Here is an 18599-nt window from a genome sequence, read left to right as displayed (position 1 = left end):
CACCTGCAACTCCCTCCCAAACACCTATTCATGAAGCTGTCATCTGCACACGTGCAATGGCTGCCAAAAATGTGCACACCGCGGCTTAAGAGCAAAGTGAATATTGTGTTCATTTTCAAACCAGATGGAAGCTGGTTTGAAGAAAAACGCATCAAAAAGGATAGATATGGATTGTGGCTAAGGTCATGTGCACCTGACTTCAAACACCAGTGGTGGGAGCGAGCTGGAGCCAGAGTAAGTGGGTGGGAATGCTGTTGAAGCATCATGATCCAAAGATCTGTCGTCAGGTCTGCAGAAACACTACTCAGGGCAACAGGTGTGCATCCTGCTTTGGTGAAATAGGTACCTTTGCCTGGCTTCCTCCCCACTTTGTCCTATGAAGGATACATATCAAAATCCTCTACCCCTTAACCCAGGGATGGGAGATGTTGCTGGACTACCGCTCCAGCCCTGACTACTGGCCATGCTGACTGGGGCTGATGGGAGTTGGAGGCTAGCAGCTTCTGAAGGGATCAGGGGTTTCCTTCGAACCTCTCTTAACTTCACCACTCACTTCAATATCAGCACTAGGCCCGAGATTCTTGTCAGTTCCTGTCTCCAGAGGACAAAGGACCAATCAAAAGTACTGGTTCAGTGTATTATTCTGCTTTTCTGCTTAACGTATGGACATGTGTTTTTAAAAAGCCTCAGGTCACATCTGAGGGGGGAAATACTTAAGGCTCCTTGTTGCATGTCTGTACAGTGGTACCTCAGGTTAAGAACTTAATTTGTTCTGGAGGTCCATTCTTAACCTGAAACTGTTCTTAACCTGAGGTACCACTTTAGCTAATGGGGCCTCCTTCTGCCGCCACCGCATGATTTCTGTTCTCATCGTGAAGCAAAGTTCTTAACCCAAGGTACTATTTCTGGGTTAGCGGAGTCTGTAACCTGAAGTGTCTGTAACCTGAAGCGTCTGTAAGCCAAGGTACCACTGTAGAGGAAGGGTGGCTGATCTGTGGCTCTCCAGATATTGTCGAACTATGATTCTCGTCAGCCCCAACCAGCATGGCTGATGGTCAGGAATGGTGGGCAACTTTTGGAGGCCCAAAAGTTAGGCTTTTTATTTTGTCATGGGTGTGGCATAGGAATAGTGAACCACAGCTATAAGCACCACCTCCTTTATGCAGAGCTGTGGTGTGTCTATGGTCACATTCCTTCACCAAGTAAGTCCTTTTCTAGTGCCTAGAAGCAATCTCTCCACCTTGGCTGCAATATTATCCATTGCCCCGAAGAGGGCACCAGCAGCGCACGTATCAGACCGGGAAATAGAATCTGGGCACACAGTTAACTTATAAATTACAGAAAGTGTAAACATTTCTTTAAACCTGGAATTTGTCAGCAAGCCAGGGCAGGAAAGTGCTGGCCAGGTTCTAACTCCTTTTGGTAATCAGAGGGGAGATATGAGCAGCCACAGGGGCGGTCAGTGGGTGGGGAGAAGATCAGAAAGGGGGTGCTAGTGTGGTGGGGAGAAGGTTACTAACGCCCTGAACTATATAGCACACTATCTCTCATTCACCCCTCGTGTGTCTTAGATCTTCCTTCACTTTCCCCATGCTCAGGTGGCAAGTCATAGAGTCCAGCATGCAGCCAGGTGACCATAAACATAAGAACACAAGACTGGCCCTGCTGGTGCAGATCAAAGATCCACCTACTCCAGCATCTCATTGCAACAATGGCTAGGCAGATGCTTCTTTCCCCACATCCAAAAACTTGATCTCTGGCTGTGCAAGGAGGAAATTATTTAGCCCAGTGGTTGCCTTGTGAGTGTAGCTACAGTACAACCAGGTGTAGCCAATATGGTGCCTGAGATGTAGTTAGACTGCAGCTCCCTCCAACCCTGGTTACTCGCCATGTTGGATGGGGCTGGTGGAAGTGGAGCCCACCAATATCTAGGCAGCACCATTTTAGCTAGCTCTGCAGGAGAAGTCATACCCACAGCAGCTACCAAGAAAGCCACCACTGGGAAAACCCACAGTGGCTTTGGGCTGGTCTTAAAATTCAGAATGAAATGGTAGAAAGCTGAGGCAGAAGAATGTAGTGTATACTGCTCATTGCAGGTGGCAAATATATCACCTGCCATGTAAAAACTCCCCACAAGTAGAAAATTATTACATCAAGGACAGCAGTTCTAACTTGCTGTGGTGCTGAGTGTTGATGACTCAGACGTGATCCTTCAGCGGAATTCCATTCCATTCTACCATTCCGATGCCCCTTCACGTCATTCTGCTGCATGGGTAGACCCAGTCCTTTATCTAGACCCTGCAATATTACAATTGCCTCATCCAGGCTGGATATGGAAGAGATGCAAACTCATGGTTTTTCACATAGTAAATGCAATTAGCACACAACAGCCTGTTCATTTTAAATCTCCCCATGCAGTGGTGCTAGGGGTGGCCAGATGCAAAAAGAAGGCAAAGCTCCTGCACCTTTACTAGTTGTGCAGAAAAGAGAATTGCAGGAAATTCTATTAAAGATGCAGGAGTTCTGTTCTCTTCTGCATTTCAGCACCCTAAAGACAGGGAAAGGTTGTAGATACTTTTTTAGAAAATGCATTTCAGAAAGAGAAATATGGGGAAGCATAGAGATTTGCAAGAATAGAGGTTTCCAACCTGATCAAGCTGTTTTTTTCCCAGTTGTAAGAAAAGCCCTGCTAGATCAGACCAAAGGCCTATCTGTCTCCAGCACCTCGTATTCACAGTAGCCAACTAGACACACATGGAATGCCCACAAGGAGGATGTGAGCACAATGGCCACCTCCCACTTGCACCCCCCAGCAACTGGTATTGAAAGGCAAGATCTTGAAAGTAGCACATAGTCACCTTATGCCGAAGCATTAGATTTGGATTCAATGGCAACTTTAGTTGCTATTGCTAGGAGTATATGTGTGTGCATCTGCACATGCATTGGTGATGCCAAAATTCAGTTTCAACCTTTCTTTTGGATCCCTGCCTCACACAGCTTGCCAGTGGAGGGGGAAAATCACAAGCAAAGGACATCCTGCAGTTTTCCATGGATCTCTGTGCATACGCTGAGCAGGCGTCAGCTTTTCAAAGCAAGAAGAAACCTCAGCCAGGTGGCAGGCTTAGCTGCAAACTGGTTCGACTGGTTGAAATTTAGCCGGCTTAGCAACCCTTGGTGGTCTCTGTCTGTAGGAAAATCTATGAGACATCTATCAGTTATAGTGGAAATGGGGTGGTGGTGGGGGAGGAGGAAAATGGTAGCGGTGATGGTGGTGAGGAGAAACTCAGATATTAAAGGCTGCCTGGAGTTGAGGGAACGGAGAGCTGGAATTCTGAAGGGCAGAGGTCTCTTCTCCTTTCCTCTCCCTGCACAGAAGCTTGGTAGGATTATGCAGGGATCGTATGTCCCTTGGCTAGAATGCAGAGGAGCGGGTTGCATCCGGTGGAGCACACACACTCGGCCTGGACTGTGTCACCGATACCGCATTGCGCTGATACCTGATTCCCCGGCTGGTTCTCGAGGCTCACTCAAACTGCCTGAACCTGAGCTGCCCCTCCAGCTGGGCTTTTGCGCGACGCTCACTTGATGCAATCAGGATCCACCACCTACGTCAACCACACATTAGTGTTTTCTAAACAATCTATGAGGTCCCCCTCTCCTTTGGTACTTTGATGTTAATCTCCATGTACCACCAACCTCTTGCCTTTCCAGCCTGGATGGAAGAAGAGTCCCTAGGAAATCTGCAATGGCTTTGAGGGGTGCATAAAAAGGCAACATGGGTTTTATTATTCAGCGCTGCAGGCAAAAGAAGAGGGGATGCCTCTGAGGTGGGACAGAAATGGTGCCTCTCCCCGCCTGGACAAGGCTCATACGTGACTCAAGTCTGATCAAGTTCTTTGGCATCTGGGGCAAAAAACGCTCCCTGGGTGTGGACAAGATGCTAAACCTATTGAATTTGGTATATATATTGCAGTTGACTGCAGGAATAAATAGTTTGGTAAGACCACTTAAGGTTTATGATCCCTGGCAAACAAAGCCATTCTGAGAAGTTAATATGTGGCTTTCATGGAGTCATGAGGTTAACAAAAAGGAACGTAATACTAATGCAACAACAAGAAGGAAGAAGTAAAGTCTGAGGAGACACACTCAACATGACAGTGAGTGGTTACTCAAGAAGGAATAAACAAGGCGACAAATAGGTTGCATTTCTGTCTATCACCCACCCACTAAATCAAGTTGCTTTACACCAGGGATGTCCAACAGGCTGATCGCGATCTACTGGTAACTCCCTGGGAGGTTTTGGTAGATCGTGGTCGATCGCTGGGTAAAATAGAATCTGTCCCCCTCGCACCACCTTCCATTGTTGCACGCTCTGTAGAACAGAAGGACAGAAGGCGGAGTTTACTCATTGAGGCTATTTGTTTCCCCAGTGATCTGTTGGTGAGTGGCTGTTCCTCTTTCTTCCCCGAAACCCTTAAAAACAGGGCTTTCCTCCTCCTTCCTAAAAAAGCTCAACAACTTTGACCTGAACCCCCAAAAAACAGGGGTAGATCACTGCCAGTTTTTAATTCTGTAAGTAGATTGCAGTCTCTTGGGAGTTGGCCACCCCTGCTTTACACCAAGCCAAGCCAAGCCAAGCCAAACCACAGTCCATCAGCAGAATGACTTGGGAGAAGCAAGGCAGCCATGATCACCTTTCTCAGAGGGCATACATTTGTGCTAAGCTGTGATGCATGAACCAGGCCATTATCAATCAAAGAGGGCTCCCCATAAGGCAATTAAGTCCAGAGACTAAGTTTACATAATTGTGCCACAACGTAGACTACGATATTCCTCATGAGTTTCTGATCTGTGGGTTATTACTCCACGTCCTATGCAGATACATAAGAAAACTTTATGCCTAAATGGGTCATCAGAATCACCTGCTCATAGATATCCCTTGAGCTCAGATTGCCTCCCTGGAGAGTTGTGATTGATGGGCTAATTTCTGAGCAAACTGCTTAAATGTCCTGCTAGGGATGATATTTCTCCATACTCACAAAGACTATTACAGTTACCCACAGGGCCATGCAGAATAACATGCTGAAATTGACAATATTAAGGTGAAAGCAATCTTTCTTCCTTGGATGAGATGGAGCTAGAAGCTCTACCCAGCTCAAGCAAGAACTGTGACTATGTGATGTAAGGACCTTCACCTTGTTACCAAATATGCCAAGTTAATTCATTTAAATTACATGCAATATTTTGCCTGAGAAGGTGCGTCATCGTTTTTGTTTTTTAATATATATTTTAAAAACCCACCTTTACTTTCGTCCTTGAATTAACTGGGAAGCAGTATAAGTGGTTGAAATTTGCAGTCCCTTTGGACTCCAAGAAAGGGAGCCTTTACAGCTGGATAATAATACCTTCAAACAAAAGGCCTTATTCTCTAGACAGTCTGAAAAGTGAGACGAAGCCCTTAAGGCAGTAAGGGGTGAAGCAAGGATTCCGGTTGCCATTGAGTTGGAGGCAAGAAGAGAAAGCCCATGTAGAGACAGCGGGAGGCTGAATATGGATCAGTTAGAACATGAAGAACCATCACATCTTAGGATCATGCTTGGGACCCACACCCTGATGATGTCAGCTGGTGATGTCAATGCCTCTGAATTTCCAAAAGAGCATCAGTGTCAGTTTCCAGCTTGCCAAGCCAAGGCTGAATTCACTGCCAAGCCATAGCTCACGAGGCCAAAGAATGAGTTATGGTCAAGTCCCAGGGACTTTTTGGCTTCTAAGTGAGGGCAGCAGCTCATACCCAAAGGGTTGGAAAATGCTTTGGGTGCTAGTCATATTTTCACATGTTGGTTGTCAACGCTTGTTAAGAGCTTGTGAAGCAGGGATTGGTGGAACTTGGTATGAACTTGGTGTGTAAAATGGTGTCCTGAACATGTATACTGACTTTCATTCTGGTTATCTCAGTCTTGAAAGCAGCGATCACATTACAGTGTATTTTCTATTTACCTTCATGGTTTTGAAAAACAGGTTTGGAAGTTGAGCTGGTACCAGAGCCTGAAACAAAGAAGTGTGTCCTCAACACTTACACTAAATTTCGTTCTGATATCTCTGTGTTCAAGAAGGTTGAACAAGCTGTTGCACTGAACAAACTGTTGAATGGACCAGTGGCTAAACCAAAGGTCTTGTTTCCATTACTTAGGCCAATGAACAACACTTGCAGAGGCAAGTAACACTGAACTGGGAGGAATCACACAACATACCGCAAGGAAGCACAAACAAGCAATGCACTAGGAACAATATCATTTTAAAAACACACACCATGAAATTCAATGAGAAGAGAACAATCCTCTTGTTTGTGGCAGTTTTGACAGAGCTGCGGGAAAGGTCAAAGCAATTCTTGGTCATGCATGATAAAAAAACTAACCATAAAATGATATAAAAGGGGGATCAAAAATTTCCATCTGCAAGCTTGAACTTGTAAGGCTTGGGATAAATTATTGGAGCCCAACTGTAATACTTATAACAACTAGGATGTTTAGTTCATGTTGCACCTAGTAGAAAAAATGCTGCGTTTTAAATGAAATTATGTCAAAGGAGCCTGGAACAACATTCACACTTAATTTTCTACTGTGCAACTCACTATAACCCCTTAGCAGGGGGAAAGACTGCTATTGTAGGCTTCAATTTTCTACCCCTTCCCCACCCCCAGCTCAAGGGGCGCTTTAATTCCCACTATCAATGAACCTATTGTTTATAATATAAAAGACATTGATTCACTTAGAGGAGGTTAAGAGGAAAACCAATGAATATTCTTAATGAGCTTGAAATATTGGCAGGTTGTAGGCACAAAGTGAGATTACTCACAGGTGCTCAGAGGAGTTTTAGAAATAGAAGTGAGAGGTGAAGTCAGAAAAAATAGAGAATATGGGGGGGACGGGACCTTCCACCAGACTATTTCATTTGTCAGCCCAACAGTCAAAGTGTTACAAGATGTGCAATTGGGATGTCTTTGATTCTGCTCGAAGGAACACTTTTAGCATAGCAATCGGTAGGCAATTGGTCTTTTGCAGAGAAGCACTGCTTGCAGTGCCATCCTATGCATGTTTTCCCATAAGTAAGTCACACTGTGTCCAAGGAGGCTTGCTTCCTAGTAAATGGGTTTTGAATTTCAGCCTTAACTTGCTCCTGGGTATCTCTCAGGATCTGGGCCCCACCCAGCAGGAGCAACATGTACCAATCTAATGTACTGTTCGATTGTTTTCATCTTTAATTTTAAGAATCCTTTACTGTTGTAATATTGAAATAAAGAAAGATAGTCATTCATCAATGGACTCCAGTCATTAGATAAAAACGTCCATCATTAATTGATAGGTTCTGCAAAGCCAGTGTTCCAGTTACTAACAAAAGGATTTCCTCAGGCCTATACTCTCTTCAAATTATCTGAAGTCAACTTGTTCATATACATGATGTCCCATGTCTTGTTCAGTCCATTCAAAATGCTGGTTGGTCTAGATTAGTTTAATAACACCCCCATAGATCTGGTGTGGCCATTGTAAGGTTGCAACTGCCTTCGCTGACTGCTTAATGTGTTCTTGGCAAGCTCCAGAGATTAGGATTGCCAACTCTTAAAATCAAAAATTCTGCTACTGGGTGAGACCTGGGGGTGGAACCCTGAGCAAATCTAGTGGCAGAGCCAACCTGCGGGTGGTGGAACATAACACAAAAGTTGTCTGTTCACATGTGTCCCCCTTCTTCTAAGGGGGAAGGACTGAAGGAGGAGGCAGGGGAGGTTGGCCTTGCAACTAACTTTCACTGGTCTGGAAATAAATCTAGCCAGGTAGCTTTCTCCTCCCCACCCACTGTTGGTTGGCAGTCCTATTGGAGACTCAGTGTTGACATTTAATAATTGCTTAAGACTGCACCTGGAGCCCTCCAGATGTTTTTTGGACTCCCAACTCCCATCAGCCTCAGCCAGCTTGGCCTGATGTGCAGGAATGCTGGGAGTTGTAGTCCAACAATGTTGGGAGGGTACCAGGTTGGGGAAGGACGTGTTAGGATTGCATTCTTGCATTCCACAGCTCAGCTACCTGTCATTATCTTGCTCTCTTGTTCTTGAATTTAGCATCCCTCCTCCTCCTGGGAACTGCCAGGCCAGCTTGACGAGATTACATCACTACGATCCTCCCCTGTGATCTCCATGCTGCCTCAGTGCTTCCATGGTACTGCAATAATGTCCTATGCATGCTCCCCAGAAAGAAAAAGGAACAGCAACCCCACTTTCCCTGTTAGGATTTTCAGTATAGATTATCAACAACTCTCTAGACTTGGAAGCATGTATTCCATGGAATGGGATCCCCACCAGAAGTGTCTCTCTGCTAGCTAAAAATGGCTGGGTGAGGGGAGGAGGAGAAGACATGCATGTTTAGAATCAGCTCCAAGGGGTGGTAATTGGATAGGGATCTTTTGCTTCTAAGGCTCTGGTTTGGGCTCCCAGCCATGCGAGTGGTGAGTGAAAGCTGTTATCGGGGGACAGCTGTTTGGTGTCCAGCTAAGGGGAAAAGGGTATGGGAATTCATCACAGTTCAGTTCCTAGAGGTCAAGTGTCTGTGTAGCAAACTGCACCCCCTCTCTGCTTATACCTTCTAGGTGCACACGGGAGACAAGAGATGTGATCTTAAGAAAGTGCTGTGTCTCCTGATTGAAGGAGAAGCACAAAAGACTGAAGACAAAATCCCTTCTGGGCATGTGTTCACTCCAATATGCTGATTTTACAGGACCTGTCCCCTGCAGTCCTCATACCACAGAGACCCTATGTAACAGCAGATATTGATCCCCAGGTTATCAGACCGAAAAAGGCCAGTCATGCAAATACCTCTTGACCTGCAAAGTGGAATTAAGAAGGATTTATGCAATAGGAGGGGGAGGAGAAGGAGCTGAAACTTTACAAAAGGAGGCACTGCCATGAGGATTTGCTATGCACACAAGTGGAAATTCAGCATAGCAATGTCTGAAAGAAGAATCTAAAGGAGGGAAGACACACGCTACACTTGACAATGTCTGTGAAGCAAAATGTTCCTAGAATCAGAGAGCTGGAAGAGACACTGTTGGGTCATCCTACTACCCAAGGGCAGAATATCCCACACCTAAAAGCATCCTTTGATTGATGCCTCGCTGATGAATGCCAGCCCTCCAACTGATTAAGATTCTGTTTTCCCTGTAGGCTGCTTATCTTACCACAGATCTAGTCATCTCTTCTTAAACTCCAACCCATTAAAAAAAATCCTTAAAAATGTAAAGCAATGCAAAATCATACTTGCGTAGAAGATTTTTAAAAAGTAAGTAAGTCAAGAACCGCAAATCTCAATCAAGGAAAGCATTGCTTCCATGTACACTGAAAGATAATAAACTGTCTTGTAATAACAACTGTACACAGGATAGGATTGGAGAGAATCCAAGCAAAGTTCATTTGGAACTCTCAAACTTTGCTCCCACTTCCAGAATAGATAGCGCTTTTAAATCTAGGTAGCACTGTAATGCAGTTATCTGCAATGGCCAGATATTGCTGGACTCTCAGTGCTCATCAGCACCAGATGATGGAAGTTTTAATCCATCCACATCTGGAGGGCCAGAGGTTCCTCACTTTTCCATAATGTAAAGCTATATAAAGACTTAACCTATTAACTCTTTATAGGTTATCTACAAGCTTGTAGGTTTATCTACAAGCCCCACCCTCTGACACCCCTCCCCATTTTAGCCAAACCATGCTACTTCTGCGATCCTTGAAAACAGCAGCTGTAGGAGCCATTATAAAAAGACCCCAAAAGGGCATAGCCAGCCCCACTAGCCATCTATAATTTGAGCACCAAGTTAGCCTATTTCTCCTGGTTTACCTCATGAATTTGATCTTCTCATCTTGACTTTATAAAAACCTATGAGACCCACTTCCTCATACTGTGTTTTGTGAGGATTTAGTGGCCACTACCGGACAATGTGATAGACCCATTGCATACCGAAGTTTGAAGACATTATGGCACCAATCAAGTAACTGACACAACTCAGGTTCACCTCACCCCTCCCCATTTTCTAGTCAGAAGTCTTGTGCCTTTAACAGCTGTCTGAAAAGCAGAAATTCAACAAGTGTAGTTCCCCTACATGGGAAAAAGATATACCTGTTGAACTTTGACCGTAATACAACTGTTAAAGACACAGATTCTGCTGGGATGTGAGCTTGGGGAAGCGGTGACCCACTTTATAATAATTCAAAGCCAGCCAAACAAATCCCACAATGCACTTCACCGCCTGTGCTGTGCTATATTGAGTACCAAAAGCGTTCCTGACATTCTAACGGGACCACTTAGGCTCTGAAGAATCTGCTTGGTTTATGCTGAGTCACTTTGGCGTGTTGTGAAGAATGCAGTATGTGAAGTGTAGGGTTGCCAACTTCTCTCTCTCTCTCATTTGGCAGAGCCCCGGTGACTCCTGACAGCTGTGTGACAAGCAGAAATGTAGCTTATTTCCACCACTGCTTCTTCAGGATTTTGTTTTGTTTGTTTTGATTTGATTAATTCTACCACATTATGGATTTGCATTATTGCTGTACTTTATATACATAATATACATACATACATACATATATATATATATATATATATATATATGATTTCGTAGATTTTCACGGGTACAGGAATGCATATATATATATATATATATATATATATATATGTACATATATCATGTTATTTTAATTTTGTCCTTGTTAGATGCCTTGAATACTTTGTAGAAAGCTTGGGGAGATTACACACACACACACACACACACACACACACACACACACGCTCCTCACAGCACCAGAAAAAGTACATTTTTCCATGCCTGAAGCAATAATACAGAGCTCTCACTCCACACACACACCACATTCCAAAATGAAGTAAAAAATGTGAAGTACAATTTAGCTGACAAAACACTCAGCAAACAACACATACTCTCTGGCAAGTGAAGGGTGCCAACAACTGCGATTCCCTTTTGACCTCACCACAACTCCCATCCCTCTGCAAAGTTTGCTCTTGGCTTGCTGTACAATGTAGTATTTTAATTGCCAGCAGTAGATGATACAGCAGAATCTTACAGCCATAAAGTTGCACCATGTGTTATGAATGTTATGGGTCTATCACTCTTAAGTCAATGGTGACAAACCAAGCGATGCCAACCATCTGCTAAATAGGTGGGCAAGCACTCAGCCCATGAAACAGGATTGCTCACTTGCATATTGATTGCTTTTCCTCCAGTGTCTCATGCTACAGATTATATTTCAACAATACTGGCTCCATATTTTTATTTGGTGATGGCAGGCAAGATACCCTTACTGAGCCTCTCTCCCTTGCCACAGACACTACAGGCCATTTGCTTGCTCCATCCTTTTGGGTCCAATCTGCACCACTGCCCAGAAACATAGAAACATAGGCAGCTGCCCTATATCAAGTTAGACCATTGGTCCCTTCACCTCAGGACTGTCTACACCAGGGATGGGGAACCTGTGGCCCTCCAGATGTTGTGGGACTCCAGCCCCCATCATTCTTGACTATTGACTGTGATGCTGGGGCTGATGGGAGTTGGAGTCCAACAACAGCACCTGTGAAGAAATGTCAAAGGCAGAAGGTTTAGTGAGACCTTGTGGAGCTGTTGTAAGATCTTAGGGAACACATGAGATTGCAGCAAGATCTTGTCGGAAGTTGTTGCTACTGCTGCTTCTCCACTAGTGGAGGACAAGGAGTGCATGGGGTGGGGTGGGGTGCTGCCTGTTGTGGTTCTGCTGCCTGAGGTGGCTGCTTCAGCCCACCTTGTAGGCCAGCCCTGCATTGGACTCTATAGGCCTCACTTCTGAGACAAACTGTTCAGTCATTCTTCTCCAACCAAGTGCCTTCCAAATGTTTTTTGAATTGCACTTCCCACCCTCCTTGACAAGTACCCATGCTGGCTGGGGCTGATGGCAGTTGTTGTCCAAAATATCTGTGGTTGGGTCAGTGGGTTGGAGAAGGCTGTCCTAGACTTAGACCATATTCACACCATGCATTCAAAGCACTATGATACCACAATAGACAGTCATGGTTTCTCTCTCCCAAAGAGTTCTAGTTTGCAGGTTGGCTAAGGGTGCTGAGAGGAGGCCCCTATTCTCCTCACAGAGTTACATTTCCAGAGTTCTCTGTGAGGAGGGATTGATTGTTAAAGCACCCTGAGAATTGGAAATTGGAACTCTTTGCAGGGAATCAGGGTCTCCTAATAACTCTCAGCACTCTTAGCAGGCTACAGCTTCCAGAATTATTTGGGGGAAGCCGTTGCTGTTTAAAGTCACATACTAGCACTTTAAATATATGGTGTGCATATGGGATTACACTGTTGCACCAAAAGTTGAAGCTTGTACTCTTGTAACATTATTTCTGAAATAGATATGTTGGATTTGAAAATGGGGAGGATGTAAAACGTGACATCGATTTCAGCTGTTTTTATAAGAAACCTCCCATTGCAAGCAGAAAAGGCTCTTTTAAACCAGTGCCCACCCCCACATTAGCAGCTCCCTTGATAACCTCCACCTGGGTTGCTTTGCTACCTTCAGTGGCAAACACAGACTGGCTGTCTCCATCAACAACCCTACAGCTAAAACAAATCAAACAAGGCAGCCCAGGATCCAACATAACAACATCTCAATCACACAAGGTTTCTGAGCTCCCTCAATGCCCCCCCCCTGCTTCTTAACATTGCTTCTCAGTGCTCAGCAGGACTGGTCCCCCAGGGCAGCTGCTTGGAGGACAAACACCTGGTGACTTAGGGAAACCCATTCACAATGTTATTTGCTCTGTTTGTTTACACAATGTATTTCTGTCCTTGTGTTTTGGCTGAAAGGGGGGATTTCAACAAGATCCCTGAAAGGCATAACACTGGAAAGGGGTGGGGGGTGGGGGGGTTGAGTGATGGATAGGTGGGTACTTGAAACAGTAAGCTCCTTAGAAAGCGTGGCCTGGTCTCAAAGGAATAGCAGAATCATTATTTCCTTCTCCTTTACCCAACTGAAAGCTGAAGAATTGCCTCGATTGGCTGGGGGAGGGGGAGGGAGGTGGGTGGGGTGGCAGAGGGGGAGCCAGACAGGTTTCCAAGCCATCCATCAATCAGAAATTGCCAGGTCTAAAAGCATTACTTTGATTAATCAGCACAATTAACCTATCAATGGATCAGGGGCAATTAATTAAAAATATTGGTTGGATTTGCCAGAGCCATCTGGTCACTCTAACAGCAAAGCTCCTTTCTATGGTGTATATGGTAAGAATTGCCTACCGAGGTGTATGTGTGTTAGGACAAGTGAGCACACACAGAAAAAAACCACTATTATGGATGTTTCCCCTTGGGTAACTTTGGTAAAAAAATTGAACTCTGACTCTGTTTTAAGCTCATTCAACCTTGGGAGCCCTCCAGCCAAGCAGCATTAATCAGTTCTGTAGGTGAGCCCTACACACACACACACACACACACACACACACACACACACACACACACAACACATTGGACTTCAACTCCCACCAGCCCCAGCCAATGGCCAGGAATGATGGTAATTGCTGTTACCAAGATGCTCAGTTCAACTGGATGTCTGCACATGTCCCAGAATTATGTGCTTCATATTACTTTTGCTCTGAGACCATTGCCAGGAACTGGAGGAGGCTTACAGTAGTGTAAACTTAAGTAAAGAGTAGCTCAAGTGATGTCCCTTGAGAGTGGTGAATTGAACTTGTGTGTGTGTGTTCACATTGTAGTATTTTTGAGCACAAATAAATAAGAGAAAACAGCATCTAAATCTGCTTTAAGTATGTAACTGGTCCACAGCCTAGAAATTACTCATTAGAAACAAGCAGTTGCGGCACCTCCCAACATCAACTCCTTTGGCTTGTGTTTGCAATTAGAAAAATGTAAGGGAACAGAAACTCTGGATTCTTCAGAGCATCTTCAGAAGCTTGCCAAACAAATAAATTGTTTTTCCTGGACCCTGTTTCCCACCCACCCTTTTCCAAATTCTTCCCTAACCCCACCCTTCTCTCCACCTCTGGATAGACTGGTCCGACAAAGCCACAAAGTGCTGTTGAATAATTTGCCCTGGCAGGGTTCACAACCAGGTGCCACATTCTGCAGAAGCCTCCCTTCTTCCTCTAGGAGGAGAATTCACAAAAAGAGTCCTCACAAATTGTAAGGGCCATGTTGCCAGCATTATTCCCACTCACAGATGAAGGTTCTGCATCTGGAACAGTTCACACGGCAGCCGGGAAACAGGCACCATTGGATTTCCATGTTTTTCGATGGATTTTTAACTGATCGTACTTATAGCTCACTCACAATTGCTTCCCATCCGGGGGACTGACCAAGACCACACTCATGCAGGACCAAGCTAGACATGATGTGGGAGATCTATGTTTAGAGTCTCCTTTAAAACACCCCACACATACTGTGCTCTAGGGCCCCTTAACTGGTGCTGGAGAAGGGCAGTCTAATCCTGCCCACACTTGATGCCAAAGTTAGTGTTTAGCCTACAGAGGAAAATTTATTGGTGCCTAAGTGACCCCTGGAAGCAGTCCCTCCCTCCTAGTGTAAACAGCAGCTTGGGGGGTGGGATTTTAATCAGCAAAATGGCACAAGGGGGAAAGGGGGTTAATTTTCCTTCCACTCTGTTGTGATCCTGTCTAATCCTGTGTAATCCTTCCCCCCTGTAGCTGCTATTATGGGTGGGGAGATGGTTTGCAGGGACATGGTACTGAATCTTGCTAAAGTCAGTGCTTGGATGGGTGACCCCTTGGGAACACCACACTAGGCTGCAAGGTATAACTGAAGGAAAAGAAAGAATCAAAATAAAACACACAGTGGGTAGATGGGAGGGATTGTCTAATCGAGTCCAGTTCCTAATGGGTTAAATTCTCAAGCCAACCACCGACACCTGCATCCTTTGGAAAGTCTAGGGTGGTACTTATTTGCACATGCAAACACCTACAGCTTGCATACACAAACTGGAGGACCTAGATGCAAATTGGGGAGCCTTGGAGAGTGAACTTTTGCAGTATTTGGTGGGCAGATCCTACCTATACCAATAGTGAATGTCTTCTCTGATTGCTGATCTGGTATGTATCCAGAACAACACCATTAGGCACAAAAGGGAAGGCTTAGGTCTGGCAGCAGCTAGGAACCCTGTTGATGAACTGCAACTCTCATCAGCGCCAGCAAGCATGGCCAATGGGCCAAGCATCCTGAGGGCCAAAGGTTCCCCACATTTGGCTTAGGGGAATCCCAAGGTTTATGCAAGAGCAAAGGGAGGGAAACAATTTTAGGGGGGAAATTATTGCGAGGGACCCCAAAACAACACAGTGAGGAGTCCTGAGTGCTGTTGGGGGAAAAATACAAACATACAGGGTGAGGGGAAGGGGAAAAACAGAATGGAATACCCTCAAAGCAGGCAAGGTTGGCTGGCGTTTCATAATGCAACATTTTGTTGCATTCTGTTCTTCTAATGCCTGTGTGAGCTGCTTGGCTTTTATTCACTTCTAATCCTAACAATTAATATGACTCCCTTGCAACCTAGTGTACTTAAATATTTTACAACAGGGGGCACTGTTGAAACGCACAAATTTACATATGCTAATTTAGATGCAGAAGTGCAAATTTAAAACGACTCAAATTTACATTTCCCAGAAGGCAAGCCAATCAGTTTCTTCTTCAAATTACCCTAAATAATTTTTTTGAATTCATCTGCTCCCCACTCAGTTCAGTTGCATGAATTTTACCCATAACTCCTGATTAACTTCCCACCCAGACGATCCAAGTCATGCTCTAAAAATTGGCTTCTCCCCAGCTGCTCCCACTTATTTACCACATCAACATTACCCTTTCTAAATTAAAAAAATATGAGACAAGGTTGCTGGTGATGTTCTTTCTTTTGGGGTGGTGGCAGAGTTGCTTTAAAAGCCAAGAGCTGATCTGCCCCTGCTCTCCACATTGGGAGAGTCAGTGACCATGGGCCAGACACTCTCTTTTAGCCTAACCTACCTCATAGGGTTGTAGTGAGGATACCATGGGGAAAGGAAAACCACCTTGAGTTTCATGGAGGAAAAGGTGGGATAGAAATGCAATGTAATGCAATAAAATAAATTTGTGAAATGCATATTTCCACTTTCCTTCCAGGGATATTGTGCAGAAGGAAGCTATTTCTTTCCCCATACATATAGTGCCCTGCAAAGGAAATGGAATCTTAATTTCCCTTCTTCCCATGGTCATTTGTGCTGTCATTCCATAACACAGTGCGCTGTGCAAAGAAGTACCAGTACAACTGCAGTACAATTTGCTTATGCTCAGGAGTCAGAAAAAGAGCCACCTTCATTACACAGCTGATGAGTAGTGCTGTCAGTGGTGCTGACACTTGGCTCCCTCCTCTCAAAAGCAGGAACCACATGCAGATCAAAAGCCAGGCTCAAAATTCCCAGAGTTCCACCTCCTGCCGCCCCCAGTGATGTAGTGGAAGGGCAATACGTGGGAACACAGCTCATGGGGGTAGGGGTCCTTTTATCATCTGTCAGAGCACCAGAGTAATTGCCAGACTTTCTTTCTCTCTCTCCCTCTCTGGCAAGTGAACAAGGTGATATTCTGACAGATTAGGAGAGGAAATGGAAAAATGAGAAATTACTCAATTTCTTCCTTTCGTCTTCAAGGCCATATCACTTTGATCAGCAATTAATTTTGGAAGAAGGCTGCCGCCAGCAAGGAAATTGGTGAGGGGGTGGGGAGCAGCAAGCCTGCCCACCCTAAGAGCCTGCTATTCAGTCCATTGGCCATATAGAACAGCTCTGGTATGCTTATCTGTTGTCCAGTGTTGGTAACCATGAGGCCAAAGAGGTCTAGATTTGACCCAGAAGGCCCCTAAGGCAGGTGGGGACCCTCACATTTTTTATATTTTTTGCAATGGAAGAGCATTAGACATCTTCTAGGTCTGCCTTTGCTGGCTGAACATGACACCTCTGCCTCTTTATGCCACCTTCAATAACTATCCAGAAAACCAAACAGCCTGGCCTGCTCTTCTTCTTCTTCTTTTTTAAAAAATATTTTATTAAGGATTTTCTTGTTTTACAGAAGTAAGTGTACTGGCAGAGGTTTGATCTGTAGGAATCAGCAGTGAGGCTTTTCAGAGCATGGAGTCAAGCATTATCAGCTGCTCATTGCTGTAGATAAGACTGTTTTTAAAGGGAGAGCTACAGAAGCTGCTTCAAGAGTTGGCAAGGAACCTGGTCACTGAAACTCTCGATGTGAACTCTTCTTCCATAGCAAAGCTGATCAGGTTCACTGCTGGGTTTCAGGGAACCTCACCTAGCCTTTTGCTTTTTCCCCTTTCTTTCTTTTTTTAAAAAAAATGTTTTGCTAATCACAACTTCTGCAAAGAGAAGTTGTGAATCTCAGTTTGTTCAGGCAGAATGACGGAATCACAGAAATGATAGCAGCAATCGTGAAACTATGGGACTGGGAAACCTCTGATGATGGCCAACTATTCTTCTAGGTTCTGCACTAAGCCAGGACCCCCAGCAGCCATTCCTAACTATCAGATCAACCCCACCCAGAACAATAATAATGCAGAAAAATACAGCCTAGGATGATTCAAAGGCTTGCAAACAGTGGAAATGCCAGAGATGCTTGGATTACAATGATTAAGTTTAGTAGAGACTATGCAGGTGGATTTTGCATGCAGAGGATGGGCTAATAATAATACCTTTATTGTCAATGTACAACCTGTGTACAATGAAATTAAGGAAAGGCAATTCCTAGGATATTCCGATGAGCATACATGCACACACCCATCTGAGTGGGAAGGATTCCTTATATAGGTCAACTTCTCAGTGTTGGTGGTCTTCAGTTAACACTAAACATTAATGCTGTGAATCCTTATGTAACAACTGTTGGACCCTCTTTGTGGGCATGTATGCACTACATATATAAACCTCTTTAAGTTTTATATGGTCCTTATTTAAAACATCAACAGCCAAGGAACAGAGGAGGATGGAAGTTGAGCTTGGAGATGAGCCTCATCATTGACCAATATGTCCAAGTCATACTGGTATTAAAAACACAGGAAGTGCAAACAAAGTGGGGGTAGAAGTTTGCATCTCTCTTTAGTGATTCCTTAGCAGATTCTACTTGAAGAGAAGGAAACATGTTTAAGACAGGCTTCCTCAATCTCGGGCCTCCAGATGTTTTTGGCCTACAACTCCCATGATCCCTAGCTAGCAGGACCAGTGGTCAGGGATGATGGGAATTGTAGTCTCAAAACATCTGGAGGGTCAAGGTTGAGGAAGCCTGGTTTAAGGCTACAGCCTTAGCACACATCCTTGGTAGCATGCCCTATTGAAATCAGTGGGTATTTAATTTTAACTGAACCTGCACAGGATTGGGCTGTAATCCTAAACCCTCTTACTAGGAACTAAGTCTTGTTGAATCCAGATCTGCTACTCATGTGGCAAGGAGGAGGCAGAATTCTGACGTCACTCAACAAGGGTGGGGAATTGCCAGATGTGTCCCACCACAAGTCCCAATTTGGCCTG

The 18599-nt window shown here is 44.6% G+C and overlaps 1 protein-coding gene across 1 annotated transcript in view; it reads right to left on the bottom strand.

The window, feature by feature from the left end:
* Positions 1–18599, bottom strand: part of IGFBP5 (insulin like growth factor binding protein 5) — a 42145-nt gene that overhangs the window by 12839 nt on the left and 10707 nt on the right. The window lies entirely within an intron of this gene.

Source organism: Podarcis bocagei (assembly GCF_964188305.1).
Source record: "Podarcis bocagei genome assembly, chromosome: 1".
NCBI lineage: Eukaryota > Metazoa > Chordata > Lepidosauria > Squamata > Lacertidae > Podarcis > Podarcis bocagei.
The sequence above is the reverse complement of the archived record's forward strand: the minus strand, read 5'-3'. Positions and strand labels throughout refer to the sequence as shown.